Source organism: Cyprinodon variegatus, unplaced genomic scaffold (assembly GCF_000732505.1).
Source record: "Cyprinodon variegatus isolate N-32 unplaced genomic scaffold, C_variegatus-1.0 Scaffold530, whole genome shotgun sequence".
Lineage (NCBI taxonomy): Eukaryota > Metazoa > Chordata > Actinopteri > Cyprinodontiformes > Cyprinodontidae > Cyprinodon > Cyprinodon variegatus.
In genome coordinates, this window is record NW_015150983.1 from 322,038 (window position 1) to 343,509 (window position 21,472).

The following is a 21,472-nucleotide window of genomic DNA, read 5'->3' on the forward strand; positions in this document are numbered from 1 at the left end:
ACAGACCAACAAGAAAACATGTGGCCCTCACCAGGACCCTGCAGAAGGAATTTTCTTTTGCTGCTGGGAGACCTAAAGGAAAGAGGAGAAACAGCGGGTGGAATCATATCTAGCTCTTTCTATCAGTTCACTTCTCAGAGTGTGTTTGCGTGTTAGTGAAATAAAACAGATGTTGGATTGAAATTTTAATTCCCCTTGTATGTTTTTTTAATCATTTGAAAGATTTAAATCCCAAACTCTATGATTTTTAAACAAGTTATCATAAATAACACAGCTACTTTTACTATTATACTCCTTAATAAAAAAAGTGTTTGATTCTGAAGAAAACCTGATTGCATCTTGAGACAAGCCAGGTAGAGGATCTTGTAGAGTAATCTCAATGTGTTATGGAAAACCCATTGTTAAATATGGTAGAAGCAGCATATGCTGCAGGGATGCTGTTGTTGTTCTTTATTCGTTTTAAATAAAACAAATAATGCTACCCAAATGGAAAACTCATAAGAGGTAAAGCATGACGATAAGGGACCCAGAGTCTATTTAGATATCAACATTTGTAAGTTTAATTATTTTAATCAGCAATGAAATCTTGATTTAACAAAAAAAGAAAAAAAAATGCTTATCTCTAACAGTTATCGGGTAAGAGGTGGATTACATGACATTTTTTACACATTTAGTCTTCTCTAAGGTAAGACTGCACAAAGGTCAATTAAAACATTCATCAGTATGGATTTAAAAAAAAATAAAAAATAAATAAACCATTCCAAAGTAAAGATCTTTAACATTTGTATACAGATTACAGTATTTCCCATTAGTTGTAGTTCATATGGTCTTTTGGAACTGAGCTGATATATTGCATTATCATAAACAAGTTGTTCTAGAAAGTATTGACAGGTTACCACATTGTGGTTTTGCACTACTGTACCTCATTGTTGCTTAAATAAAATCCAATGAAAATATATTAAATCACTGAAATACATTGAAGCTTGTGGCTATGATGTGAAAACAATGGCTCCTTTCTCCAGTTTTTTATATTTATTAGTTACCCAAAAATACAAAAAAATGGTTTTGGCTGTTATTTTAAATGACTATCATCCACTGTTTTGTTTGCGCTTCAACTAAAAAGCCTCTTGACAACCCAATAATTAGTAAGAGCATTTTTAAAGCTGGTGTTTCAGTATATTACAGTGCAGGTAGCACCACATTTTCTCTGCTTTGGAATAAGATAGGAAGGTGAAACAGTTACATCTCTGTAGCCGGGGATAATGGGATTCCTGGCCATATTTTCCCTGTATACAGAGACAAAGCCAAGTTGGAATCAGCGACTGATCCCCTTGTCTGTTTAGTCTTGGCAGAGAGAGCTTGAACCCTGCAGAGGCCAGAGAACGGAGCACTATCTTTTAGCCTTTATCGTGTATTCTTTTATCCGTTTTACCTTTGAGCTGCTTGATAACCAGTGGATATTGACTAAAATTTGGATTTTAGATGTTTTTATTTATTTATGATATACTTATTTTTAAACTCTTTTTAAAATCAATATTCAAAGCGGTCCATTTCTGAGACCCTTCATTTCCAGAAAATGTTATTGCTTCCCATTAGGTGTTGCAGCTGACATTGACTGGAATATACTATGCTCTCCACACTCCACAGCCGTTCAAGGATAGCTGTGATGAATGGCCAATGATGAAATGCAGGAGCTAAAATACCCACCTACTTCTCTTTATTTATTTGTGTATTTAACACAATGTCTCCAGCATGAGCTATAAATAAGGGAAGCTTTAATAGTCCACAGTTAACATTAGAATACAGCATCAAGTTAAGTTGAACTTGATCTTTTTTTTTTAAGTTAGTACAGTTCTAAGGTTGCTTTGACTTTAACTATTTCACTAAAATGTATTTCATAGTTAAACCAGTATTATTTATGGTGTGAAATTGGCTAGGTGGTTTTATCAGTATAGCAAATGGACTTTTCCCTTTGCTGCACAGAATAAGTGAAAACAAGTATTTACCCCCTTCCCTTTCGCTTTTTTTCTAAACCAAGATTATTTTACTAAATTGCATTTATTTGCATACCTAATTTTAAAGGTCTAGAATACCATTCGACTCATTGTTTCTAACACTTTTACCTAAAAGTCGGAATCTGCAGCTGTCTGCTGTGATAAACATTCACGGTTTGATTGAAATTTTGCATAAGCGCTTCTGTAAATTTTGTAAACCTTCCTGTCGTTCTATAAGACGTCTATCATCGTTCTCCTGTAGATGAAAATTAGTTTTTTCATGTCTCAACCCCTCCCCTCTTCTATGACTACCTGGGTATGTTAAATCTCCTTTCAATTTTTTCTTTTTTTTCGTCTTTTTATAGCCATCTAACCATCTTTTTTCTTCCAAAGTACCTTTTTTATTCACTTGAGGATGAATTCAGATGTGACAGGGGTATTCAAGGTTACAGCAATCTAGAGAGGAGACTGCTCTTTTCCCTTCATCTATGTTTTTTTTTACCTCCTCCCAGACAATGCTGCTGCTAAATATCATTATCATCTAGAATGTTTTGAAAATTGAATCTTTGTTTTGGGTAGAAAAGCCAGTGGAGCTCCTTCTGTTGAAAGGCTATTGCTGCTTTTCAATTTCCATTGCATTGCTTTTCATTCCAGGTAAACATGAGAGCAGAGCGTCATCAATTAGTTTTGAATAGGTTTCACAGTATGATGAAACTGATCAAATTTATGGAAGCGCTACAGTTAAATACTTTCAGGGAGACACAGTTTACCTGATAAAAATGCAAATATATAAAATCAATTAAATGAATGAATGGATGTAGAGTTGAGTGGAAACTCAAGTTCTTTAAGACTTTTATGTTTACTTTTTATCGTTACACTCTCAAAACATTTAACTAGCCTGGAAAGTGCTGATAGGGGAAGAAATATTGCAGTTTTCAATGATTTAATGCAATATTTTTTACCCTTCGCATCTAAAGAGCTATTTAGTATACATAAGTTTCAACATATGGCAACAGTCCATTGCAGTCATTAAGCTATAAAATCAAATAGAAATGACAGAGGTTCTTGTATATTGGCAAAAAAATGCAATTTTTAACATCATAACTCAGATTCTTAAGTCTTATCAATCTTATTGTATTAATAAATCAGTCAAAAACCATCTTTAGGGGTTACCAGAACAAAGATTTTGCTAAACTTTCTTTTAAGGTATGGTGTTTAACTCATCAGAGTCGAGGGGTCTTGATATCTCTTTTAATTGTATTTCTTTGTATAAACACATATATGCAGGCATAAGCACATATTTCCTTCCATCCTTTGCCAGGACCCCCATTTTTCCTGATTGGGGAAGATGTTCTGCATATAAACGATTGGTATGAAAATTGAAACTCGCATCTGTTAACTTTCGCTCAATCAATTCCGAACAGCATAAAAGTGTGACTCATTTAAGGCTGATAGAGTATTGATTTTTCATTACTTGGTAACAGATTGAATATGACATTTTCATTACTAAAGTTGATCAATATTTAAATGATGAAGTCAGCTTGATACTTTAATTTGTGCGCTTTGAAAGTGAACTGAGCTGTGATAGGCTTTCTGTGCCATGCTTTGTTCCTACCTCAATTCTGATTTTCTTATAAAAATGATTTAAGTTGAGATAAATCTAAAAAAAGTATTATGAATGGATGTTTTAATAATGTGTGTATTTCAGTAGCAGTCTGCTCCTATTGTTAAACTTTTGTTCTTTGTCAGAATTAGATGCCGTTTTTTCTTTTTTTTGGTGTTGTTTTTTTGCAAATGACAATTTAGAAAAGCTGCCTGCATTGTAAAAGGGAAACGATATTTACACAGCTATAAAGATATGGATCCATGTGTGTCTCAGTACAATAGGCTCTCTGCTTGCAATCGTACCCCAAAAACTTTTCTATTTGTGGTTTAATAAGGTACAGGAATCCTAATAAAATTATGCCTGTGCATTTTTTCTCTTATTTATACATTTTAATGGTTTTTTTACTCTTTATTTTAGGTAGCTGATCAAAACGTCTCAGAAAAGAATAAGCCCTTTTATACAGCCGTATCTTTAGAGCTCATCTTTCTATGTTTAGATTTCCTTCTTTCGTCATGTTTCCCGATAAGATATATCAGACAATTTCACACACAGAGACACACACCCACACACACTGTGCAGAGAATAATTAACTGACATCTCTTCTAAGATACGTTTCCCATATACCAAGACATGAATATGACAGAAATTTGACATGGGGCTGTTTGATTGATTACTTTCTAGGAGATTCTTGGTTTTCTTTCCTATGTACACCAAGTGATTGACAGTAAGAGGAACAACATTCTGCCAGTCATGTAATATGTGTTTTTTTTTTTCGTTTTAACTTTTTGTTTCGTTTAGATTTAGGTTGTATAAGTGCTTGATTTACTTTTTATTATCATGATTTTTTCCTTTTTCTATAAGTTGCATTATGCCTACTTAAATAACCCTTTGACATTGAATAGCTGATTGGCTCCCACATTTTTTAACAGATTTGCAGCATGACTACACCTAAGGAAAAACACATCTCAATGCCTTCCTCTATACTGTATAAAACAGCATCTAAATATCAAACTTTTAAGAATGAGTGGATTAAGCTAAATTGATTGGATGGGGATTATCTTAAATAGTTTAGCTCCATATCTTTTTTAAACTACTGCATGAGGTAACAGAGAAGTCCTTCCCCAAGCCACCTATGTGCTAAAATAATATATGCCATTCATCAAAGATGTTAGCACTATGCATTGCATTTATAGCACAAGTCTCGCTATGCCATTCTTTTCAAGGCGATGAAGGTGGAGAAATACTTTGCAGGAATACTGTTGTTGGTCAAGCCCATTTTTGGGCACAAACTGCTTTTGGATTCTTGTTCATGCTTTCTAGTCCTGCAGTTGGCTTCAAGAAAAAACAAGTCACTTCTTAAATCCACCAAGCCAAGTTGTACCTATACAAGTCATTTAATCTAGCAAGTAGGGGAGAAACAGAGGTGGGACAACTTCCACCCTCATTTCAATCTGAAAAACTCAAAGGGAAAGAAAAAGACAATTAGAAGAATTTAATTTATACAATTATTTTAAGACTTTGGCGCTCAGACCTCGGCAAAAAACAATAGCGCTTATTTTATTTTAATATGCATAAGCAGGTGTATGAGAACAGGGATATTTCCTCTTAGTCCTGAAACTGGTGGTGGAGTGGAGATAGATGGAGTTGGTTAAGTCCATAGACTGCTGGTTGGAGAGACAGTGTTTTTGAGCTGTATGGAGAGATCCAGTAGACTGCATGAGCTGAGACTAGTGCTTCACTCGGACCCAGAAGACAGATGTCCAGCTTGGATAAACACAGGTTTGCATGAACATGTCCATGATGAGCAAGAAGGAAGCGACAGTGGAGAGGAAAAACTCTGCTTTGGGAAGAAACCTCTGGCAGAACCAGGCTCAACATGGCAGTCTTCTGCCGGACAGGTTGAGATGAGACAGGGAATGCAGTAAGAGTCCAGAAGGAATTACACTCTAATAGGGACGAAGCAGAAGACGGACCATGGAAAAGCCAGATAGAACTTAGTTACTATGATGGAGAAGGGGATGGAGGTGGGTTGGATCAGAGTCATCTGAGTAAAATCATACATAGTGCAACCACTGCTTCCGCTTGCCTGGATAGCTGGCTGAGTTGTGGATTTGAAGACCTTTTAACATGAACTCTGGATGCTGATTGGGCTTCGCGGAGGTGCAGTTCAAAGCTGATTGGTTTGGGTCAGAGGCATATGAGTCTCTGATGATGAGGGCAGGTAATTTAGTTTCTTCAGTTGAACTTTAGCCTAGGCTTCATTTCTTAGACCATATGGAGGTTTCCAAACAGGAGATCAACTGTGCTACTGTACCAGTCATTTGTATCAGGAGCTTTTGTAACAGATTAATCAGTGTTTTCATGCAAAACTCACTAAAAAATGTTAACATAAGCCTCTCCTGTCCAAACCCAAAGTCATATTTAAGTTTAGCAAAGTATACCCAGTTTTCATGGTACAGAAAATGCTGCCTTTAACTTTATCTTCATCCTGCTTTTTTTGTTGTTTTTAGTTTATTAATGATAACATTAAGCTAAAATATACAGGGAAATAAGGGGGCCTTTTAAATGCATTTTAATCCATGAATTATTGGATAAATTAATATCCCTGAAAGATCACCCCACACTGCTGCGACCTCTTTTCACGGTAATTGGGGTTTTTGTAACGTTTATTCAATTATTGGTTTATTAGGTACTTGAGGGACTTAAATCAGAGACCAGCTGATCTCAGAGGCCCAAAGGCAGTTTTGTTTCTTGACAGCAGCAGTGTGTTCCTCTGCCTAAACAATATTACTACCACCTGTTTGAGGAGGAAGTCTTGTTTTTGGGGGTTGGGAGGAGGGGCTGCCTCAAATTCTTTTTATATATATATTTTTTTTATCTTCAATTAAAAATTAAGAAACTTACTGTCAGACAACCAGCAAGACTCAGGCTGTATATACCAAGTTTTTCCACTGATTAAGACCTTCAGATTTATTGGCTGAGGGAAATAATGGGAAACACAGTGAATGGAGAAGTTTTAGGCCATTACTCACAGCTTTTATTGGCATGAGCTCTGGCTGGCATACAGCCAGTGACCTGCACAAAGGACAAAGCAAGTAACGCCTCTCCTGGCTCCTGGCAAGGAAAGCAAAGGAACATGGCATGGGTGGACAGCAGGAGAAAGTAGAAGCAGTGAAGGTGAATAATGTGTAACTGATAAATATTTATTTTTATTTATATTAAATGTAACTAATATATTAGATAGAAAATAACCCAACAACAAAGTTTAGTCGGGTTATTCCTTAAGGCAATGGAGGTTCTAGACAATATATTCAGGTTTTACAAAATCAACATTAGATTCAATAGGAAAAAAAATAAACTATATATGCAATAGAAAGTAAAGCTTAACACATTGTACAGCTTTGGTCATTGCTGAAATTAGCATAGTGCAATTTCAGAGGTTAGATTTACACCTCCTTTTAAGAGCTTTACTAATTGCATTTAGGTATCTGCAGTCTGCTGGTATTGTGATAAGTTTAGCCCTAATCTTCTGTGAGCTGTCGATGAAAAAAGTTCCCACACCATGGTGCTGCCACCGACATGTTTCACTATTTAGATGGTTTGTTTAGGGTGCTATGAAGTGTTAGCTGCAAGAGATAATTCATTGGTGAATTAATGCATCATACAGAAAGCTAAACATAGTTATGATTTAATTTTTAGGTTTACAAGACCAATTTACATTATTTTAGCTTTCCAGCACACCTAGGAACTTTTGTACCTGTGCAGACAGCTAAGCTTTGAAAATCATGGTGGATGAGCAACAGCTCCTATCGTTTAGGGTTTGCAAATACAAGCATCTACAGAAATCTTGTGATTTAGCTTATAAATATCACTACAACCAACAGATTGTTAAAAATTCTTGGTAATAAAGTTATCGTTACTCTTGAGAGACATGAAGAGGCTTGGAAAAAGTTGGAAAAGCTATGTTTTCTACTTCTGTATGTAGTGTGGTGTAAGCTTTTGGTATGTGTCCTGGACACAAGTGGAAAAATTGCACAAAGTACAAAAGCTGCACACATTTTGCACATGCATCAAGCATAACTTTACAGTGAGAGAAAGTTAAGAGAAGGACCTTCCATACTGGTTAATCTTGAATTCTCCTAAACTTCTGGGGAAAACTGAAATAATGGGAATAGAATTGGAAAAAAATTGTTACTTTTTTAAAAGAGTTACATTTATACTAATATAAAACAGCATCTCAGATGCAAAACATTACAAGGAAAAGTTAGACAATGGAGTAGAGTGGAAAGTATCTTTAATTGTTAAAAGAAAAAAAAAAACAATTATCAAAACAAAATAAAATTAAGGTTTTGGAGTGGCCTATTTGAATTTGGTCTTAAATCAGATTGAAATGCTGCGGTGTTAAGTTAAACGGGTCTTTAATGCTGGAAAATCCCCTCAGTAAGGCTTAATTAATACAGTTTTGGAAGCAAGTTTCTTCACAGTTCAACCCCATTCATGAAACAATTTCTAGTTATCCTAAAAAAGGGCAGGGCAGCACAATAAGCTATTAGGTGTTGAAGTTACTTACGTTTTCCCTTCAGACAAGCTGTTATGGATAGCTTTTTTGTATTCACTCAGACTAACTTAGTCCTATAGTAATTTATAAGAAATGGCCATAAGCATTTTAAAGCACTTCAAAGCAATTAAAAAAACAAATCTGTTTGGGGCTAAGCAAGTTTTCACTGCAATGTAGCATCTAGTGTGTTTGTGGTTTGATTAGTTGGCCCCACTTTACCATTTATTGTATTTTTTCCTTGAGCTAGGTTTTCACGCATAAATTCTCTGTTAGTGTTTATGTTTATTTAATCTAAATATTCTACAAAGGAAATATGTTGTTTTTGAGTAATTTAATCCATTAAGTCTCATGGTAATAATGACAAAAGGTACTTCTTTCTAGACTGTTTTATTTAATAAAAATCTTGAATTTACATTTATAAAAACAGGTAAAATTGATTCGAAAAGACTTATTGCAAATGTTAAGCATATTTTGTTTCTGTTTTGTCTCTACTGAAACATGTCAGATGAGATGACAGGAAAGATGGCGCCCTTGTGTGATCCTGCAATTTGTTATTTTGCAGAGTCACTGTTTTGTTTTCCCAGTTTTCCCACTTAATTAGCCTTTCTCCACATACACAAACTCACATTTGCAGCTCTTTGAGGCTGCTATAGGCTCAGTATGTGAAAATGTCAGGCTCTCACTCCCACACAAGCCACAAGCAAACATAAAGTCTTTCCACACCAAATCCTAGCAGAGATTACATCTCTGTTAATTACCTTCCTTTGCAGTGGATGGATGGATTGATGCAAGTGCACATGTGCAAACTTTGCCATATACAAACAGACGAGGGCACAGTCAAATACACACTTGCTTTGGGCCCCACAGAGACTGTTAACATCTAATTAGATCTGATAGCTGTGGAAGCCAACCTTATTGACATTGGTAAGTTATTTTTGCTGTTATTGTTGTTCAGAGGGGCAATAGATTCATGTCTTGGGCTATACCTCTTTGTAACCGTTTATGCCGCACAAATTCCATATATATTTCTTTTTTTTATGGGGGATGGGTGGGGGTTACTGTATGTGTCAACCAGCACAGCTTCCATCATTTTCTGCATGTTCAGTGTTATTGCCCTGCTAGAGGACAGAGCTTCACCCCAGTGTTAGGTCTTGTAAAGCTCTGATTTCCCTGTTTATTCATCATCCTTTCAATTCTGACAAGCCTCCCTTTCTATGCTGAAGAAAAGGATTCCCACAGCATGATACTGCCACCACCTGGATTTACTGTGGTGTACTGTCCTGGTTTTCTACTGGTGATTGGTTCTCATTTAAATACTTCAGTGTCAGGGTTGCTCTCCTGATACTAATGACTAATGTAAACAAATGTTCCTTTTACAAAATTCCATTTTAGTGTGCGGTTGTACGACACTCGATTTTTGTATGATGGTTTAAATATCTTAAGGTGTTGCTCAATAATCTGACCCAGCCTTAAAGTTTAGCCCTGAGCAGTCTGGGGTAAACTTGTCAGCATTATGTTTTTTTTTTTTTTCATTAGCAGTATCCAAGAAAAGTCTTTAATCACTCTCAGAAAACCAAAAAGTTACACTCAGTCAGATCTATTTACTTACTGCACTGGAAACAAATCGAAATCTAGATACGTAATTTTTTCTTAAAATAAGTGCATTTGTTATTGGATTGCGAGGGGTGCTTGTGCCTGTCTCTAACTGTCTACGGTTGACAGGCGGGCTACACCATGGACAGGTTGCCAGTCCATCGCAGGGCCACACAGAGACAAACAGGACAAACAACCATTCATGCACACACTCACACCTAAGGAGAATTTAGAGAAGCCAATTAATCTAACGGTCATGTTTTTGGACTGTAAGAGGAAGCTGGAGTACCCGGAGAGAACCCGCTTGTGAGCGTGTCAGATAATGGATGGATGGTTATTGGATTGAGAAAGTAAAAAAGACATTTTACCAATGGAACAAGACAATTTACACTTAAAATAAGAAAACACAACCACATTGTCTTATTTTATTTATTTTTTTTTTTATACAGTGTCCTGTCTGGCAATGTGGCAATAAGAATAATTGTCTTGATGCCAAAAAGAGCCCAACAAATTTTACTTTCCCAAGTGTAGCAGTATGGTAATTGCATTGTCTTATTTCAAGTGCATATTATCTAATTATCTTATTTTAAAAAAAAAAAAATAATTCCATTGGAAAATCATCTCATTTATCTACTTAAATTAAGGTTAAATACACTTGTTTTAAGACATTTGTACCTATTTTTTTCCACTGTGGGTGACTATTAGGAGCATGTTTTGCACCATATTTCTTTTAGGTTTGCACGGATTAAAAATACACTTAGAATTTGTAGCGTATTTGATTAATTAATCAAAAAGCACACATTTTTAAGCACAAATTGGTGAAGTAATGCATAAAGTCAGTTCTCTAAGAGATAAGCCTGAAATGTTCCTTTTTTTTTAAAACCCAGCAAGATTCCTACTTTTTTTTTAAAATGTTGTTTACCTTACAGAAGAGGCATCATCTTTCCTACAAAGTCGTAATGGTTCTTAAATTTGGGATCTGTTTGTGTTGACTAGTCTTTTAAAAGAGTCCCCCAGGATTGATTAATCAAAGATATAAGCAATCTCTAATCCCATGTGAGCAGGACTCCAATGTAAGGTGCAGAGTATAAACTCTTGTCAGAACACAGAAGCATTTTAACAATGAGGTGAATCTTCTGCTGAACTATAACCACCTCAGTCTGAGTGAGTCCTACAGAAAGAAGCATTCCAATGCTAGAACCATGCTTTATAGCTAGAGGAAATTATTTGGAGGAGTCGTGACGTAACCTGGAGCTAAGCAGAGGAGGTGGTGGGGGAAAATCTGTCTTCTCTAAGAAAAAAATATTCTGGCAATTTTTGGGAGCTGAGCGTTTGCAAAAAAAAAAAAAAAAAAAAAAAAAAAAAGTGTGCAAAATTTAGTCTCTGATGTTTGGATATTCTGATGGGAGGTTGCAGCTGCGCTTTTACCCTGACAGTTGCTGTGCGTAAAAGGTGAGAGTTGCTTAAGACTGATACGAGCGAGAGAGGTGAAGAGAAAATACGGAGCCAGAGAGAGAGAGATAGAGAGAGAGAGAGGAAAGAAAGCGAAATAGAGAGGGAGGGGGGAAACGCGAGGCGACTTTGGCTGGCAGTGTGCGCCTCTAGCTCTCAAGCAGTGGGAGAGATGTGCGTAACATGCAGCGGAGAGCGGTGATCATCGCCCGTGGAGCCGCCGTGCGCACTCGGAAGAGGGAGCAGCTCGCATTTCTGATCAAATGATAGAAGATAACCTTTCAAATAAAGCAAAACTAAGGAATTTACGATGCAAGCCCCTCAACTGCTGATTGGGGGTTAATCGCCCCTCTTGGAGCCGCTGTGACGCAAACTGTAGCGCGCATATTATTATGATTATTTTCTTTTAGTTTATTCTTTTTTTATTATTATTATTTCTTGTGGAATTTCATCTAAAAACTGGACGATCCAGATAGTTTTCCCGCCTGAGAATGAATCAGTGCCTGTCTGCAAGCTGATTTGGAGTGTCTATCCCCCTCTACCTCTCCAACCACCGGCTCTGTAGGTCCGCGACAAAATCTTCTCCCACAGACGCCCAGGATGCAGCTGCTCCGCGTTGCGTGGGCACTGACCGGAGCGGCGATCTGCTGCTTTCTTATCCTCCTCATCCACTCACGCCTCTTAAAAGAAGGTAAACTGCTTGCGTATTCATTCCAGTCTTAGATATTTTCTTATGCGCAACGATCTTTTTTTTAACTTATAAAAAGTGAGGGGTCTCCACTGCAGTCAGGTTTGCACTTTTTTTTTGCTCTAAAAGCGACCAATCAATCAGAATCTGGGTTATTTGACAGAAAGCACGCCTCATCAACAAGTAACCTGGTTTTGTTTATAATCATTTCCATTAATCTGAAAATACAATGTATACCAGTGCCCAATAAACAGCAGAAATTCCCATTCTCAATAGATGGCACTATAGTCTAGCTTTAGGGTAACATTAAGGTCAAGCAATTTTAATCTACATCCCTTAACCTTGTATTTTTCTTTTCTGATCCCTTAAATATTTACCTAAAGATTGATTTTAGTTACGCACCCTGTCCACTTTGGCCTTGCAGACATGACCACATCATGGTTGAGCAGTTGAGCCCTTTTTTGGGGGGGAATGAGATAATTAATGGAGTGTCATTTGCTGACATTCAACTGTGAATGGCGTGTGGTTTAATGAGTCACAACTTGACTGATGTTTCCGCCTGGCAGATTATTCCCTGCAACCAGTCATTAATTCCACCTACAATGCGGCACAATAAATACAAATCACATCTGTCTGTGGGGAGATCTTCCTGCAAGAGATTTGAGCTCACTTGTTCCTTATGAAAGTCTAATGGTGCAAAGCTGAGGAATTACTGTACAGTATGAAGCTTGCTCAGAAAAAGAAAAAGCACTTCTTATTCCCTTGATGGAAGCAAACCCAGAGGGTAAGCAATCTGTTATAAAGACAGTCATCCATTTCTTTTGTGGAATTTTTGAAAAGCCAAACTTAAGATGACATGCTGTCCAGTCTACTGCCTCCAGTACAGGGTGGATATTGAGGTCATACAGTAATGAACGCTTTACATGAAAAGGTCCAACCAAAGAGATTATGGTTTTGCATGTTTAAAAGACCTCAGGATGCATTCCTCCAATCTTTTCATCAAAATTGTAAAAAAGTTAGGAAGGACACATCTATATTTTTGTGGGCTTTGTGTTCATTTAGGTTTTTTTTAAATACATTTCTTGAATAATATTATGAAACAAAAGTAAATATGCTCAACCGCTCCACCTGTATAGTTGGTGAATGAATCTACAATATAGCTTCAGTCACATTTGCAAATTCATAGCCAGCACAGTTCCCTCAAAGTGAGTCCATCTCCTTGCTTGTTCATCATCACTAAAGGGTTCTTGTGTCAATGAAATGCAACAGGATAACCTTAGAAGTTAGGTTCTTGAAAGGATTTGCTCAATACCTTAAAAAAAAGGTCCAGACATCCTTAAAATAATAGCTGCTATCAAAATAATAGATCCTTCAAAGGATGAAAGAGGAAATGAAGTATGAGAAGATTAGAACTGTGTAAAACCCAGAAGAGAAGCATCTTCATCTCCAATGGCTGCAAGTGTTTTATCTCATGTTTTTATTTAGGAGTTTTTCTGTGTACAAAATCTCACAGAGGAAAGGAAACCCAATAAAGAGCACAACCAAATCAAGTGTTTAGCCCCTTCTAGCCCTACTACCCAGGACCCCAAAGTGATTTCTGAAAAGCCAAAGGTTACAGTAAACCTACCAGTCTTACAATTCTCAGCTGCCAAGCGAGTTAGTGACAGTGTTATAAAGGTTGAATCAATTGCTTTCGAAGTGTAGTGTAGTGATAACGGGCAGTCTTTGATAATGATGGTCCAAACAACTTGAGATGGAATAGGGCATGTTTTGTGATAATTTTGAGATAATTTACCTTTTTTTGAATGTAGAACAGAAATGTATGTTTCCACTGTGTTCATTAAATAACCAAATCCTATGTTGTTGTGGTTACAGCAAAATAATGCCAGGCAGAGATGAGGCTTATCCGGCTCTATAATTTGAAGATATGACAAAAATATAGCCAAAATTAGGTGCAATATGTTGTTCGGTTTTAATCAGAGGTCAGAGGGACCGTTTTGTGGCCATGGTGCAGTACAAAAAAGTGCTGCCCATGGCTGTGTAAATGGAAGGGGCGCTCATTAGATTCAGACCATCAGCATTGCTGAGTTTGTTGACAGGCAATGCAATATTTTTGACCTTGACTGCTGAGTTGTTTGTCTGTATCATGTTGTGCTTTAAAACCTAGGTTTTTTTTTTTCCCCTAAAGCTTGCATTTCTTTGCATTCTGACAAGATATCAAATAGCTTTCAACTTTAAAGGGGAAAAGCTGCTGGTCACCGCATGACAAAAACAAAAAAAAAGATAGACTTTAACTTCATTGGGATTTTCAGAAAGGCCTTTATTGTAATCTACTGGAAAGATACCAAGATGAGTTACATAAAGGAGGGTTGAGAAAATGCACAATTTAGGCTGCAAGAATGAGCAAGGTCAAAACTGGCTGTGAGGCCTAATAATGCGAACTGATAAAATGAATTCAAAGGACTGCATTAGTGACAGTCTTTTGGGGACGAGGATAATAAAAGGCATGTGCAAGAGGCCTGAAGAACAGACCCCATCTAGTCTTTTCTCACGTATCCCCTTTTGGAGAGCATCCCGATTGTCCAATAGCTACTATCTCCTTTGTGAATTGGAACAAAAGGAAGAGAAAGCAAATGTATTTTTAGTTTCTTCTTTGCTATGGTACAGATTGATCCTCCCTGGTGTTTTTTTCATGCATGTAGGTGAGCGTACAGATGTGTGTGTGTGTAGGCGGTGTGTTATTAGATGGTTGGTAAGAGGTTTTTTTTCAAACTAGCAAAGATGGGAACTTTAGTCAGCTAAAGACACATAATTGTTGGCTATGGGCAAGTGCAAGCAGATTTTAAACCTCATCAAATCAACTCTTGTGCAGAGTACAGCTCTTGTTCAATCACAAAATGCAGAGATAGTGGATTAGGATAAGACACATCAAGGGACAGCTTGCACTGGCAATGTGAAGGGATTTTGCACCATAATTCTCTCAAAACGTCCATTTCAATAATTCAGTCAATGGAGCAAATCCCATTTTGCTCTTCATTGGCTGAGGTATTTGTCACATAGTAATAGAAAGCCTGACAAGCTCGCAAGGTTGTTCCTCTTTACTCACGAATTGAGGGCAATCTAACGAAATTTCCATTGTTTGTCAATGAAACAAACTAACTGTCTTGCTCTAAATTACATCTCTAAAATCTCTGTAGACTCTTTAGATTATTTTACAATACTATAAAATATGGTGGCTTTGAACTGTATTTTACTTTTAAAAATTCAATTTTTTACAGCTTTTTTCAACATAAGATTAAGTTTCCGTGCCTGATATTATTTTTAGGCATTAATTCAGTGGATTTGAATCATCAATTGCTTGTTTCTCTTTTATGTTTGTTCATCTTTATTTTAGATACAAAAATATTAATTTGGTGCTACCTGCCAACAAAATATTCTTAAGTTATGCTTTCAGGTTCATACCAGGTTCATACCAGAAAACTGCACCTTAGCAAATATTAATATACCGCGATTGAGTGGCATTTCCGGGTTTTAATAAAACTCTGTACTTGACCAGAAGAGAAGCATTACTGCTTCCAAGGGTAAGGGGTTGGCTATATCCTGTAAGTGGTAATTTCTCTTTGAAGGTTTTCTAGGTTTAGATTCTACAGAGAAAAAGAAAGGCCCAATAAAAAAGGAAACTTTGTAAACCCCAAACTTTTCATGGCCATCCATGTATGATTTGTTAAGGGTGCGAATGGCAAAAAATGTTGAAGTCAACCCACCACTGTTATAACTCAGAGCTCTCAAGTATGGTGTCAACAGCATTTCCTTTATCTTCTGTAAGGGTAGTTTATGCTGGCTTTGCTTGATAATGGGATGTAATGAGGAACAACGATCTGTCAGGCAAACCAACTAGGGGATTTGGGGTAAACCTAAACTAAACACACTGAAAGCCTTCAGCCAAGGTGGTGTCTACAGATTTATTTCTTAATTTTTATTTATTCTGATGCATAAAAAAATGGGGCAGCTTAAAGTGTGGCATTTTCTGTGTGATACAGTATATGACTGTTTAGTTCTGACTGCATAAATAAAAACAATGAAGGTTTTTTCCTCCAACTGTCTTTTGTTAGAATGCATGCATGAAACGGGTAACGACAGGTCCAAAGCGAAGGGTCTGAGAAGCTGGTGATTTACTAAATATTAAACAATAATTGGATCCACTAAATAAGGTCAATATTCCCACTGTTATATCAACCTATTCTCATTATGAGTACGTGTGAAATCGTACGAAAAGTTATGCACCGTAATTTCGTATGTTTTGGACGTTTTTTTCGTCGTATGCGCATCTGACGCACCATTCATGAATATAGAATATAAATTACAATTAGCCCTAACCCTGACCCTAACCCTAACCCTAAGATATAAAACAGCAAGCAACTTAGTTAGAGACATGAATAAGTGATGATTGCACTGTTTTTCCCATTTTTACGTCCGTCCGCGGATCTGCTTTTTTTTTCTGTCTGCCAGCGCATGCGCACTGATGTGGTTTTTTGAGGAAAAACGTCCAAAAACGTACGAAATAGTGTGCATAACTTTTCCTACGATTTCACACGCACTCATAATGAGAATATGTTGGTTATATTCATAGCCAGCACAAGAATAACATGATGTAATACTTTATGTCACTAAACAATTACAGCATTAATGTCTGCTGGGATGGCTAATTCATTGCCCGTAATTAAAAATAATTCTATCTTAAAAACTAAATCAGCACAAACGAGTTTTACCTGCAGAAATCAAGTAGTTCTAAAATAATTAGGCTAGATAATATTGATTCAATTCGGAGCTTAATGTGGGGATAGTTGACCTCTGGGTGATGTTAAAAAAATAGTCTTTAATATCTCTGAATCAGCAGTAGCACACATCTTTTTTTTCTTTATTTTTTTTTTTACAAATGATTATTTTAAATGCACAAACCTCCGCTAATGAAGCGATAACCATTCCGTCTATTTGCTGAGTTTTTTTTCACATATGGGTTGGGTTTCAGGTTCACACACCTGAAGCTCCACCTACTTGATGGTGCGGTCCAGGGTGTAAACACTTTGCATCTAAAATGCAGAGCAGTGAACTCCCTGCGGGGCTTGCAGAAATCATTGCGGACACCCTGATTTTTCTAAATGCACCATTACATTTCTCTTGATATGAACTAATTTAAATAGTTTTTTTGTGTGTTTTTGTCGTTTTGCACACATTTGCTTTCCTCTCAGGACTATAGCCTTATAAAGCGGCACCAGCTAAATACTAGTTGTTACACCCTGTTGTCAGAACCTGGATAAAAGAAGAAGCTATTCAGTTTACTAAACATGTGCCAACAGTAATTTGACTTGGGAATAGTCTAATCTTTAAAAAAATCTATTAACCGATTAAATGAAAATTATCTAATAGTGAGTACTTAGAAAGATGGTGTGAAAAAGTGGTCTATTTGGAGTGCCTGCCTAATAAAAAAAACAAAGCTGTGTCCTGTGACTGGAGGTAATAAACTCTAAGTATGATCATAGGGCCAGCTAATGTGAGCTTGCGTAAAAGACGTGTGTCCATGCACTGAATCTGGCATCTGTTATCATCTACATTTAGCCTGGAAACCCCTCTTGAAAAATAAATGCTAAAGATTGAAATTACGTCCTTTGGCATGACTGCACAGCTTGGAGCTCCAGCCTTAGGCAGATTTAGGTCAAGCATTGGTAAATGCTCGGTGTCATGCTCTGAACATTTTTGGCCTGTGGAGAAAGCAAGCTAAGAAGGACTTTTAAACAGAAGCTCCTTTAAACTGCATATTTTGTTGCTTTTAAGAGATGTATATTATTATGTAGTCAGAGGATTGACTACATAACCGGTTGTTGAAATTCTTTGATAAGGTTGCTTCTTTAGAATTTGTGCCTAATCAGTTCCGGTTCCCAAGGACTTCAGCTGAAAGCGAGGGTCACATCCAGGAAAAAAAACGCTCCTCTCATCCTTCAAACAGGACACAAATTGATTACTGTCTTTTAAAGTGTTTTTCGACCGCCTGACCAACATATTTTTTTGGATTTACTTAGGGATTTGACTGACAAAACAGACTTGAATTCTCAAATATAAAATACCAATTTGAATGAAATATACTTCCCAAGTTCCTATTATGCTGACAGCTTTTGGTGTTTTCCTTTTGATATGTTTTTTTGCCTTCTTTTTATTTGCTGTAGAGATTTTTTTAGAGCTTTTCAATTTCATCATTCCATCTGCAGATGCCATGTTTTGTTTTTCCCTCTGAATATTAATTTAGTTTGTGCCACAGTTGCAGAACGCTGAATGCACTTCAGGCAGTGTCGTTAAAAGGCATTCGCAATGTCACAATCTCCATGTTTTACTCGGCAAAGTCCTCAGTGAATTCAATCCCCTTTTAGCAGGGAAGCACGTAGGTAAGCATTTCCCCCACATGTAAACTGCTTCAGATTGAGCACAATTTATCTGTAATGGTCTGTATCAGCTGCAATCTATATGGACGATGCACATTAATCAATGCCTTAATTGATTCATTAGCTAAAGGGTTTGTTGATTAAATCACTTTGATGAATCAATCACAGCTGAAGCAGAAACCTGTGGTGGTGTTCTAGCGCAATCTTAACCAGACTAAATACACCCCCCCACCACTACCACAACCAACCTTCCATGCCCTGTGACCTCAAGCAGTTGTCTTTTGTGTGTGTTGAAATCTTTAGTGTGTGTTCACAGCTCTAATTTTCACAGCTCCCATTGATTGTGGGACAGTATAGAGTGTGCACTTTTGCACCCAGTTTTCCCAAAGTCCTATCGATTCCGTTTTGGCAGTGCTGTGAGACAATAAAAAGAGAAAATGGCCGTGGTTGAAACTGGAGCTTAATAAAAAGCCGGTTGTGTGTCGATGTTCTGTCTCCTGGCTTTTTATTGGAGAGACTCAGTGGCCTTCGGAAATAGGGATGTCAAAAAAGACATGGTCTTTACACACTTCATTCCCTCCCTTCCACCCATGAAGTACCGTGTTCAAGTCCCCAAGGCCCTGGAAATTCAAGCTTGAAGACAAAGGTTTAAAATGCTCTATAAAACCTTGAACATGCAAAGCTATGTCTTACATCCTCAGGCATATTACTCTTAATGAGATGCTGATTTTAAATAGTAAAACTAGTACAGTTTATTGTAGCACATATCAGAAGCTAACATAGATTGTGCTCTTTTTGTAGAGATGGTGGAAATTACAGAAGGGATTGGATAATTTTTGTTACTGCAGCTGTATCTTTAATTAAAACCTCACCCTCTAGCCAGGGAATCTGTTCTGGTCACTGCACTCTGATGGAGCTGAGCTGTATGAATTAGTCATGTGGGTGTAGGCACACACATATACTGAATGAAGAGAGAAGACTTGAAGATAAAAATAGGAAGGAGGGCTAGTTTGAGAGGTTAGAGACTAGTGGTCATTTGTCTATCGGCTTGTCAGTCAGTGAGAAGAAAGATACCATCAGATCAGCATTTTCATCCTTTGGAGGGCGGATTCTGTTGGGATGTTTTGCAACACTGGCAACATGTCCATCACTGGCAGCCACACAAAGATAAACTGGTTCCTCCCCTAAGAAGATCCAGTTCTGAACTTATAATGAGTTCATGGTGATAAAAAAATTCTAAGGGATTTAAGGGAAAAGAGCCAGAACCTATGTCCAGTTTATTCATAGGCTAACTTCCACAGGTATTTATAATGTGACTGCCGGGTATCTAGAGTTGAATGCCTCCACACATTTTTGAGGAAATCATGGGTACGAGTTGGTTTCCCCTTCCAGTTTCAATTTGTGCTTTCATGCTGTGTAAAAGGTAGAGATGAGGATTTATGCCATCATTCAATCAATTACTCTGTCTCTGCTCATTGAGCTAATCAATACCTACTCAGAAGGTCTGGTCTTTTGTGTGCATGAGATCATAGTCAATGGATATAGAAACAAGGTTTTTCTGCCTTCACAAAAGCATGGCCCTGGAGGCCATTGTGATACAAATGTGGTGCCTCTGATAACAGGCTCGGTCATGCTTTATGGATCTAGTGTGTTTTAGCCATTCTACCATTTCCATCCGACACAAGTGTAGGTTTAATTTGACATTACCTTGGCTATACTGCATTAGCTTTTTGTGATAGAGCAAAAGAATATTACCAATGCCATGCCGCTCCAGAGCAACAAATTACATGCTACTCTTTAGGAAACTAATGGAGGCTGCATCGATTCGAACAAGGCCAGCCTCTTGCTTTGTCTCGGCTGTCAGATTGTGTCTAAAGCAATTTCATAAAGATCATTATTTTCTTTCTCGGGATGTCTTGGAAGCTAAACGAGATCCTCCTTCTCTTGCTCCTTGCCTTTTGTACCGCTCATGGCGACAGCTCTTATGGCCCAATTGAAAATGAATTAGAATGGAATGACACATAATGAAAATCACCCCAAAACATTGGCACGTCACATTCTTTTAGCTTGTTGCAGCCTTGAATAGATTGCTTGTGGGTCTCTAAATTTCGTTCGCAGGGCCAAACGGCATGAAGAAAATGGGTTTAGCTCACTGTAAAGGACAAGGCGTATCATTATGGGTCATAACAGGCAGTGCCACTCATTTATCTTCTAATATCATTAAAGGTGTGCGGCAGGAAAGCAGCTGCCATGGGCGTTAGTCATGCAACAAAGTGAGAGAATTGATCAGGTTTGTCTGGTCATTGACAATGACATATTTGATAAAGCTGAAAACATATCACTGGTTATTCAAATAGCTCCAATATCTTTTCTTGTTGAGTTGTTAAAATTTGTTTTAAAACATTTTTTTTTAAGTTCAAATCAATCTGCTCTTTATTAAAGACTAAATAGATTTAGTAGAGTATCATGCAAAGAAATGTATTCAATACATTACCCAGCTGTTAAATAAGAGTTTAATATGGAAGCCCATGAATAAATGTTCATTTTATATTAGGTAAAATGTAAAGCTGAATTTTCCTATTATGTGATTCGGGTGCATGCATTTTTTCAAGATACCATTTGTAAAAACCTGCTGTAAAAATGTCCCAGTGTGCAAATGTGTACTCTTTTGTGGGAAAAGTCAGAATTTGGTTGTTGGTTAATTTATGTTTTGGTGTTCTTTACAGTAAAAAGGGAGATTGTGAAGAGGTTAATGAGGAAACTGGGATCCCAACAAACTCAGTTAAAAGTAATAATAATATTAAAGCTGATAATATATGCCATTGAGCAATACATGGCCTCTGCAACCTTGTCATTACATTTGTGTCACTATCACTGCAGTAGGGAATTTGATTTCTGGCCTTGTGATATTTTATGTAAGTGAGAGTTTCTCTCACTTTCCATTTTCAAAAACTAAAAAGGATGGCAATAATAGGTCTTATACTTAACACTTTAAAGCCTGATCCAAGAATAAAACAAAACAGAAAATTACTTTTTTTGGTTTGAATTCCTTATTAGCCCTTTTAACAAAATATGTAAAAAGAAAAAACAGAAATACATTTTTGATATTAATAATTTATTACTATGCGATGGGTCAAGATAATTTTT

At 37.0% G+C, this 21,472-nt stretch overlaps 1 protein-coding gene across 3 annotated transcripts in view; it reads left to right on the forward strand.

Annotated features, from left to right (window-relative positions):
* Positions 1 to 21,472, forward strand: part of LOC107095223 (protein FAM19A5-like) — a 193,421-nt gene that overhangs the window by 48,300 nt on the left and 123,649 nt on the right. Inside the window, exon 1 of one of the 3 annotated variants that reach the window (XR_001481728.1) lies at positions 11,330 to 11,894. The exons of the other annotated variants lie outside the window; for them this stretch is intronic. The gene's annotated coding sequence lies outside the window, so the exon portion shown is untranslated. Of the gene's footprint in view, positions 1 to 11,329; positions 11,895 to 21,472 lie in introns of those variants that run through there. 3 annotated transcript variants of the gene reach the window in all.